The sequence below is a fragment of the Psammomys obesus genome, unplaced genomic scaffold (assembly GCF_907164565.1).
Source record: "Psammomys obesus unplaced genomic scaffold, mPsaObe1.curated_primary_1811, whole genome shotgun sequence".
In the NCBI taxonomy this organism is placed as follows: Eukaryota; Metazoa; Chordata; class Mammalia; order Rodentia; family Muridae; genus Psammomys; species Psammomys obesus.
The window spans coordinates 20009690-20019089 of record NW_026596051.1 but is presented as its reverse complement, the minus strand read 5'-3'; positions in this window follow the sequence as shown (position 1 = coordinate 20019089).

Sequence of the window (9400 nt, the reverse complement as noted above, 5' to 3'; positions counted from 1 at the left end):
CTCCGGACAAGGTGTTTAAGCTGAGGGCTGGAAGCCTCTGTAGCCACCCACCAGTGACAAATAGCCTAAGGGCCCCGCATGGCACACATTCTCTAGACACCCCAGGGTGAGGGCTTCAAAATCCCAGACACAGGATAAATTGCTCTAATTTAGGAGATCATCTCTAATTCTGTGGGGCCCTGGGGGAGCAGAGTTTAATGGCGACAAAAGCTGATGCTGGCAGAATGGCCACATTAACAACAGTCAGGCTCGGGCACATGCGCACATCCCTTCCTGTTGGGGGCAGGTGTCAGTAGGGAAGACGGCGCTGCTCCTCCCTGCTATCTCCCAGATGAGCAGGACGTGTCTATGCAACTCTGGAGGAGGAATAATCACTGCAAAGGAGGCTTTTTAAAGCTGGGATAGTGAGCTATAAATTATTCAGTGATCCGGGTGCTATTTTCTGACAAACACTCAGACTCTGCACCTCCCTTGCACAGGGCCCAGAATGTCGGGCTTGGACTGTGCCTTGTCTGCCCAGGGGCTGCCATAAAACGTAATTGGCTGGTCCTGGGAACAGAGGAAGTAATTACCACGGGCCCTGGGAGCGTCTCTGAAAGTGACATGGTGGATAGATAAGATGCACCTCACAAGCACATGAACCCCATCTGTACCAGGGACACCAGCCTGGCAAAGTGGGAGTGAAGCTAGAGTCTCCATCTCTCTCCCTGCAAATGCTTACAAAATGTACACACACACACACACACACACACACACACACACGAGTGCTCCAGTCCTGTCCTCGGGTTTGGCTTGAGAACCAAGATCCACCCCTGAGCACTTAAGGGCACATGTATGCTCCTGCCACTAGCCCTGTGACACTCAGTCATGTGTCCCTCCCCAGACATCGCTGATGCTGGCCTAGGAACTACAGACCCACAGTAGAGAGAAAAGATGGTGTGCTCGTCCCCAGGAGGGAGGCATGCCCACTGGCCTACTTTAGAGCAGGGAAGTCAAGGCTCAGGTGGCATGCGACACTGAAGGGCCATCCACAGTCTCACTCCATTGGTCCCCATGATGCACCCTGAACCTTGGGAGATGTTGGGCCCTAGAGGGAAGGACATATGGGGCTCAGGTCTCATCATCGAGCTGAGACTGATATGGCAAGAAAGTTGAGAGTTTGGGGCTCCAGAGATCAGCATAGGGCTCGGCACAAAGTGGGTCAGGAATCGCCTGATGAACAGAGAAATTCAAGAGTCAAGAATGCCAAGAGGGTGGGTCTAGGAGATGGAGACAGTGAATTTATTTCAGGGACACTACTGCAGTCACAGGTCTAAAAGGAGCGGTGCCCTCGATGGGGAGCCAGAGACCGTGGTGCACAGTGGTGAGTGGAAATCAGTTGCCTTAGTTACTGTTGTGAATGGCTGTCTTGTTTTATGCTGCTTGTCTATGGCCGTGAAGAGACACCATGACCAACCTTAGAAATGAGGGCATTTAATCGGGGGCTTGCCTCCAGTTTCAGAGGATTAGTCCATGACCATCACAGCAGGGAGCATGGTAGCAGACAGTCACAGCACTGGAACAGTAACTGAGAGCTTACATCTAATCCCCAAGAAGGAAGCCCAGACAGACAGACAGACAGATGGAGACTTGGCTTGGCTTGGGTTTTTGAAACCTTCTTTTTGAAAACTACCCTTTTTTATGTTTTTTTTTTTTTTGAGACAGGGTTTCTCTATATAGCTTTGGCTGTCCTGGACTCCCTTTGTGGACCAGGCTGGCCTCAAACTCACAGAGATCTGTCTGCCTCTGCCTCCCGAGTTCTGGGATTAAAGGCATGTGCCACCACGCCTGGTCTGAAAGCCCACCTTTTAAAAAGCCCACCTCCAATGACACACCTCCTCCAACAAGGCCAGAGACAAGGGGACCCTGTCTTGTTGGATGGTCTTGACATGGACCGTGGTGCACAGTGGTGACAGTCTAGGACGCCAAGCCCAGGGAATGGTGCCACCCCCAGTGGGCTGATCTTCCCATGTTGGTTAACAGTTGGGACAGTCCCACACAGTCATGCCCACGAGCCAATCTGATCTAGACTCGAGACTCTCTTTCCAGGTGATTCTAGGCTGTGGCAAGCCGAACAAGGAAAAACTAGCCATCATAAGCCTGAAGCCTGAAAAGGGAAGCAGGGAATAAGCAAAACACCGCCCTCCTGGGAGCTGGATATAATATAATTACAAGTAGGCTGATCACTGACCTCAACAAAGAAGCTGAGTGGAGCAGCTAGATGCAGTTGGGCATCCCAACTCCCCTTCTTCCTCCTTGATGGAGGGGTCCTCCATATAGGAAGTACCACCCACTAGCCCCTGGAATAAATTGCCTTGCTTCAAAACAACTTAGGAAAATATTTCACAAATCCCTGGTGACAGTAAATTAAATCAACACTAATTCTGACGCATGCTAAAAATATTCAAATACAGATGGAAACCAGGCCTCTTAGACTAGGCAGCTTAAAAATACAAAAGCAGCCACGTTGAACAAGCCCCAGATTCGCTTTATGTAAGGAAAAACTCATTTTCCTCCTTTTCACAATTTTTTTTTGTCTTTTCAGGAAATACAAAGCCTGTTATAATTGAATTATTCTTGTCCTATTTATCTAAGTAGCAGGTGGAAAATATCCTGCAATTAATCTTTTCAATTCTCTGAACCTATGATTGTAAGAGAAATTTTAATTCTCTTGCTGAATGAACCAAGTGGAAGGTTTGGTATTCTATTCAATTAAGGAAGCACTTACCACGAGCTGGAGAGATGGCTCAGCAGTTAAGAGCCCTTGCTGTTCTTGCAGAAGACTGGAGTTCAGTTCCAAGCACCCCCATCTGGCAACTAGCAACCACTTGCATGTAGCCCTAGCTTCAAAGGCTGCGACACCCTCTTCTGGCATCTGCCAGTACTGCACACATGTGGAATATACTCAAGTAACACACAGACACATAAATAAGAGCCCCGAAGTAGGTGTTTTCTCAGGAGACTGAAAAGGTACAGAGACTGGAGCCTCAGCAGCTCAGACTCAACAGGTGACTAAACAGAAAAGGCACTGAGGGAGAGATTAGCAGCCGTTGCTGACTTAGCATCAGATAAATTCACAGGCCACAGTACTCAGAGCTGTGCAGACCCAACTGTGCAAATCCTGCAAAGTCCATCCATGCAGAAGCAGAGATCAAGAGAGTGGTCCCAGCAAGTATGATGGTGCACGCCTGTAATCCCAGCACTCTGGGAGGCAGAGGCAGGCAGATCTCTGCGAGTTCAAAGCCAGCCGGTTACAAAGTGAGTCCAGGACAGCCAAGGCTACACAGAGAAACCCTGTCTGGGGGGTGGGGAGTAGTCCCACTTCTCTCACAGTCAATGGGAGGGCACGGCTGAGATAGGGTTAGCGGACATCACCTCTCCTGACTTACTGGTGAGAGGATATCCCTGGAAGACGCTTAACACAAAGACATGCTCAGTATGCACCAGTCATGGCCACAGAGACATAAATGACCAAATTGAGTGGCTACCCCATTCCCCACTCCCTTAGTATGATTCACAAGAATTGCTCAAAAGTAGTTATTCTGGGAGCTGACGAGATGGTTCAGAGGTCAAAAAGCGCATACTGATCTTCTAGAGAATCAGAGTTCAGTTTCCCACCATTCAACCACCTGTAACTCCATCTCCAGAAAGACCCAATTGCTCTCTTCTCTCTGGGCACAGCATTCAAATGTACATACCTGCACACAGACACACACAGACACATAATTAAAAATAATGAAACATTAGGTGGTCTTGCCCATCTGACAGATTATAAGATCAAGGATCAGAGTGGTACTGTAACCAGTCTAGAGTCACACAGCTGGTGATGTGTGCAGCCGAGACGCCCAAGGTGTGCAGCTGTCACTAAGCATTTAAGTGTCCCTTCTAAACTCAGAAGTGCAAAAAGTCAGAGACCACAAATGCTTAATGTTCTAAGATGGTGCGTTTGCTGGGCTTAAACGTGCATTTTTAAAGGGAAAGAAAAATAAGGATGAAAGCCCCAAGGACTCATGGACCCCTAAGGCTCTCCAGGAGTGGTCAGGATTTCAGCACCAAGAACAGCGTCCGGCTAGGTCGCAGCGCCCTCTGGTGGCCGACATAGGGAAGAACAGAACGTGACATGGGGCTGATCAAGACCGAGAACAGGCTAAAAGTTGGAAGGGGAGAGAGAAAGAGAAGAGACGTGGGGAGAGAGGAACAGACAGTGGTGCTAGGCACAAGCATAGAGGCCTCTAAAAGCACCCAAAGGCTCACATTCATCAGAGAGCCTGGTGGGGAGGCTCTTGCGCGCACCAGACTTGGGCAACGCCATTGCTCCTCTGTGATAGCCAGCTTTAATTGTTGACTTGACACAACCTAGAATCATCTGGGAAGAGTCCCAGTGAGGAACTATCTACATTGAGTTGCTCTGTAGAGACTGTCTTATTTAAATGAACCAAGATGGGAGGCCCACTATGGATAACACTATTCCCTTGAAAGGGGGACCTGGAATGTGTAAGAGTAAAAACATGGAGCAGGGGACAGCAAGCAAGCATACATTTGTTCTCTGCCCTTGCGTGTGGGTGTCAGTCAGGTAACCAGATGTCTCAAGCGCCTGTTGAGTGACTGGCTAAACCTATTTTCCCTAAGTGGCTCTGTGTCTGATGTTTTTGCCACGGCAGCAGAAGCAAAACTCTGACACCTTCAAGTGCACAGATCACTGTGGTGACGCTGCCACACTTGCGTCACCTGTCCCATTCCCCCTCCTGCCTATTTCTCCTCAGGCCGCTGCACTTCAGCAAGCATCTCTGAAGACACAGCTCTTTGTACATAATAACACTGCTGACGCTCTAATAAGCAGCAATAGCTCCTTGCTCTCATCTGCCAGTGGGCGGGCCAGCAGACTCTGGGTCTGGGACACTCACCTCACCTATACAAAATATTCCTGCCAGAAGAACAGGGCTGAGCCTTGATGTAAGAAATTTCCCTCAGAGTCCACATTACAGATTGCAGGGAAAAAACTGAGGGGCATGGCCATGACACTGCAAAAAAGCTCTGTCCAGAAAGCAGAGAGCCCTCTGGGGCCAAGGACTTAGTGTCTGCAGTGGCTCAATCCATGTGTACAAGGTTTGTCTTTCTAACCTGTGGTGCAGAAACCATCGCACAGCCACATGGAGAGACACAAAGCCACTTGCATCTTTCACGCCTCACAGTGAAGGTCGTACAAAGGGGACCACAGGCCTAAATGTTAACCAACAACATTCCTAATCTTGGGGAGAGTGTAAATTAGAATCATACGAGAAACTACTGGCATGGCAGATGTGGTCACATGACACCTGAGGCCCTGTGTGCCCTCCAGCTAACAGAAACTGGAATGTGTGGCCTCCAGCCTTGAGGCTGGTGGGCTTTCCCACCCAGGATGCGCCATGCAGCAGGCGCTGAATCGGTAGGGTTGTCTGGCCTGGCCCTGACAGCTGTAACTTACACATCTCCCAAGACACAATCCCAGGCAGATGTTGGAAAAAAACACACTACACTGATGTTGCAAAGCTGAATATTTTTTAAAAGTGTCAAACAAAGCAAGCGCCCATCATGCACCAATAAAGAATGGGCGGTGGCACCTGTTTTATTTTCAACTTGCCACATTGCTGCTGAAGTGCTGGGTACAGCTGAAATCTTAGGGTCGGGGTCAGTGGCTAATCCCAGAGGCCAAAGCTTCAGGCTCTCTTCACACTTTGTCTGTGTGACCTTGGATGAGTTCCTCTGCCTCTCTAAGCCTTGCCCCCATTGGCAAAGTAGGACTGAACACCTGCATTTGTCCTCTCTGGTCCCTAGGCCCCCAGCTGGCATGTAGAATCACAGCTGTGATCAGCTCTTTTCCATTTGGCATTCCTCATCTCCAGCCAGTGCCCTCAGGTGACCTCCAGCCTGTCAAGGGCACATGAAGCCCTCCCAGATGTGCCATTGCCCTCTGCACCCACGCCTCCCACTGTCTCCTCCACCAACCTTTCCCTGGCTGCCCACAGCCCATGCCCTTCAGCAAACACCAGCCCTCCCAGGGCTTGGACCTAAGTTGCTACCAGCCCCTCTGCCAGGAATCTCCTCCACCAGGATCCCCTCCTTCATCCTCCCTGACTAGCTTCACGGGTCTCCTCTGGAAGGTTCCCTCTGCCCTGAATAGATCTGGTTACTCTTTACCCCCTGCAGCAGGCTCGAGGCTGACAGGGACCAGGATTTCTCCAAGCCCTGCAGAGAGGGCTCTACTGCTTGGTTCTCTCTCCACCAGGTACATCCCTCTTCCCGGCTTTCCTCATCTTTATGCTGCACTGCCTGGTGGTTAGGCAGGAGGGCCCACAATCCAGACCCCAGACATCCCACACATGAGCTGAATGCCTGGGTAAGGTTTGCCCCCTTTTTTCAACCTCGGTTTATCACTGACCCAGTCAGGGACAAGAAACACGGGGATTATGTGAAAATGGCTACTTGGTTGATACCTGGAAGCATTTGGGGAACCCAGAATGCATGTGTGCAAGGCCCCTGCCTGAGTTTCTTCCCTTGTTGCTCTGATAAGATGCTCTGACAACAGCAACTGAAGGGGAAAAGGAAGGGCAAATGACATAGGCTCACCGTGCAAGGCACAGGGGCTTGGCTGCCTGACCTTTTCTCTAACTCCCACTGTGTGTGATTCCTATAGTCACTTTAACAAATCTGTAATGGCCCTGGATGGTGGAGACACCTTACCTGACAGTTCTGGGAGTCAGAAATCTGCAATCAGTGGACGAGTTGTTAATCCCAAAGACGGGAGGAGAAAGCCCGAAGACCCAAATCATCATGGCCAAATGAATTAAAGCAAGCTTTTTTATTCATGTATGTGGACTGCCTCCAGCCAAAGCAGGGGCTAGAGGTCAGCATTGGACATGAGGAAGACAAGGAATGGGGAAAGTGGCAGGCAAAATAGGCAGGGCTGTGGGAACAGAACAGAAGCCTAGCAAGTTACTTCCTGCTGAAACAAAAACTTGGTTGCAAGTTGGACGTAACAAGGTAGCCAGAGGTGGCCACACAATCTTTTGAAACAAAGGGAGAAGTGCAAGATTGTTACGAATAACTTTCTGAAACAAAGCCATGGTTGCCATTCCTGGAACAGGCAGTAAAGAACTGTTTAAGCTTACAGGTGGGGCACAGCCCAATCCTTGAAAAACAGAGGTTTGATCAGAAACAGGATTGGGCCTAGTTTGTCTTTACTATGAGATGGCTTTTAAGCCTAAAATGGAGACAGGCCAGTTCTTCATAGTCCCAGATCCTGGTATGGCATGTGCAGGCCATCCCCACAGCTGTCTTGTGGAACTGCTTCTCCTCACCGTCTAGCTCCTCGAAGCTGCCCACTTACCATGGCCTGGCTCCTCCTCAACCCTTTGAAGCCAGCAATGGGCTGTTGGTACTTTTGGAGACTCTTCCCTTCCTCTCCTATTCACATCGGGTATGTCATAGTCGATGGAACAAAATGCCCTGACAAAAAGCAACTTGAGGATGAAGAGGTTTGCTTAGACTCATGGCTGCAGAGGGGAGAGCATTTCTCAGAGCTGGGACAGTGTAGCAGCAGGAGCATGAGGCTGAAGCAGGAAGCAGAGCATTTCATTTCATCCACACTCATGAATCAGAGAGAAGGAGAGAGAAAGTGGGGTCATGCCGTAAACCTCAAAGTCTTGGCTAACGATGTAATTCCAACAAGGCTACTCCTCCTAAAGCTTCTATAACCTTCACAAACAGCACCACCAATGGGGACCAAGTATTCACCGCTATATGAGCCTTTGGGTGTCATTTGTCATTCAAACTGCAGCAGAAACAGATCAACATCCTGAGACTGGATTTTATTGTCCTTACTCGACACTGGGGCTCTTGGAAGTGAAAACTGTGAGGAAAAATATCGACTCAGGACCTGCAAGACCAAGTTCTCAGCACAAAGGTTATTTATTTGTCCCAGAGGAACAGAAGGCAGGCAGTATGAGACAAACACAGGAGATAGAGGATGGGAGGAGGGAACAAGGAAGAGGGAGCAGGGGCATTTGTCTCAAAGGGACAAAGGAGTGCCTCTGAATAGAAAGGAGACAGACATGGAAAATAAAAACAGAGGTTTATAAAGGTACAAGGGGAAGCCCGTGTTAGGGTGAGGTGCTCAATTTTAGTTGGGCATGTTAATTAGCCAAAGGGGGGGGGGGGGCTTTTGATTGTTAGACTTCAATACTTCCATAGCTGGACCTTGGTAGTCAGCCTCAGAAGGAGGAAGTGGCCAGTCAAGGGAATAGACTTTGGTGGCTAGCTTTAGGAATGTAGTCTAACGGTTTTTAACAAGGCAGAGGGAATGGCAGAGAAGGTCGAGGCCTGCCAAAGCTATGCTCACCACATTTGAGCTGGCTAGTCCCATAAAAATCTATCCCGATGTCACATGAGTCACAGAGTAAAGAGACAGGCTCAGATTAGGCAAACTCATTCCTCAGGTATGTTATGCCCCCATATTTGTTCAGCTCTTCCTGAAGTCAGAATTCACCCCATGCTTCCGTCCGTGCATTCTTTCACCTACAGGACAGACAACAATGGTTTAGGGGACGGGCGAAGCATGTCGGGACTCCCAGACATGAGTAATGAGGAACTGAGTTCAGATCCAAGTAAAAGCTGGGTACAGTGGTGAGAATCTGTAACCTCAACACTGGGAGGGAGAGCCAAGAGGCTCCCTGGAGTGACTGACCGCCATCTTAGCCAATCAGAAAGCTCCAGATTCAGTGAAAAATACTATCTCAAAATGTAAGGTGGAGCGTGATACAGGAAGATACTCAGCATCAACCTCCGGCCTCCACATGAATGTGTACACGCATGCGCATACACCCAAAAGTGAAATACAGTACACCATCCTAACTTACTACAGTTCAAAGATACATACACTAATTTGACGCTTACTTGCTGAGAAATTCTGGAAGAAAAACAATAAATATTTGTTTTTGAGGTTAAACCATTATGTTTCTGTGAGACCATAAATGATGTTTGTTTAGTGACAAACAAGACATTTCACAGCCGATCTGAACCAAAACGTTTCAGGTGGTGCTCGCTGTAGCCTTAAGAGAGACGTGGCCACACAAGTAGGTAAACGGCTACCCACGTCTGCGTGGGAGGGTCTGACCTATGCTGGGATCTCGAGGACTCCGGCCGGTGGGCAGGATGGAGACTGTTCTGCGCTTGCTCAGAGAATCTGTTTTCAGGTCGCGTTTGCTGAGGGGCAAGTGACAGAATAGGACAGTCAGGGTCACACCTCTGGCCCCACCACAGCCCGGGAACCTCCAAACCATAGACCTGGAGGGCCCACAGACGTGGCTCAGAGAACTGTTCTCCT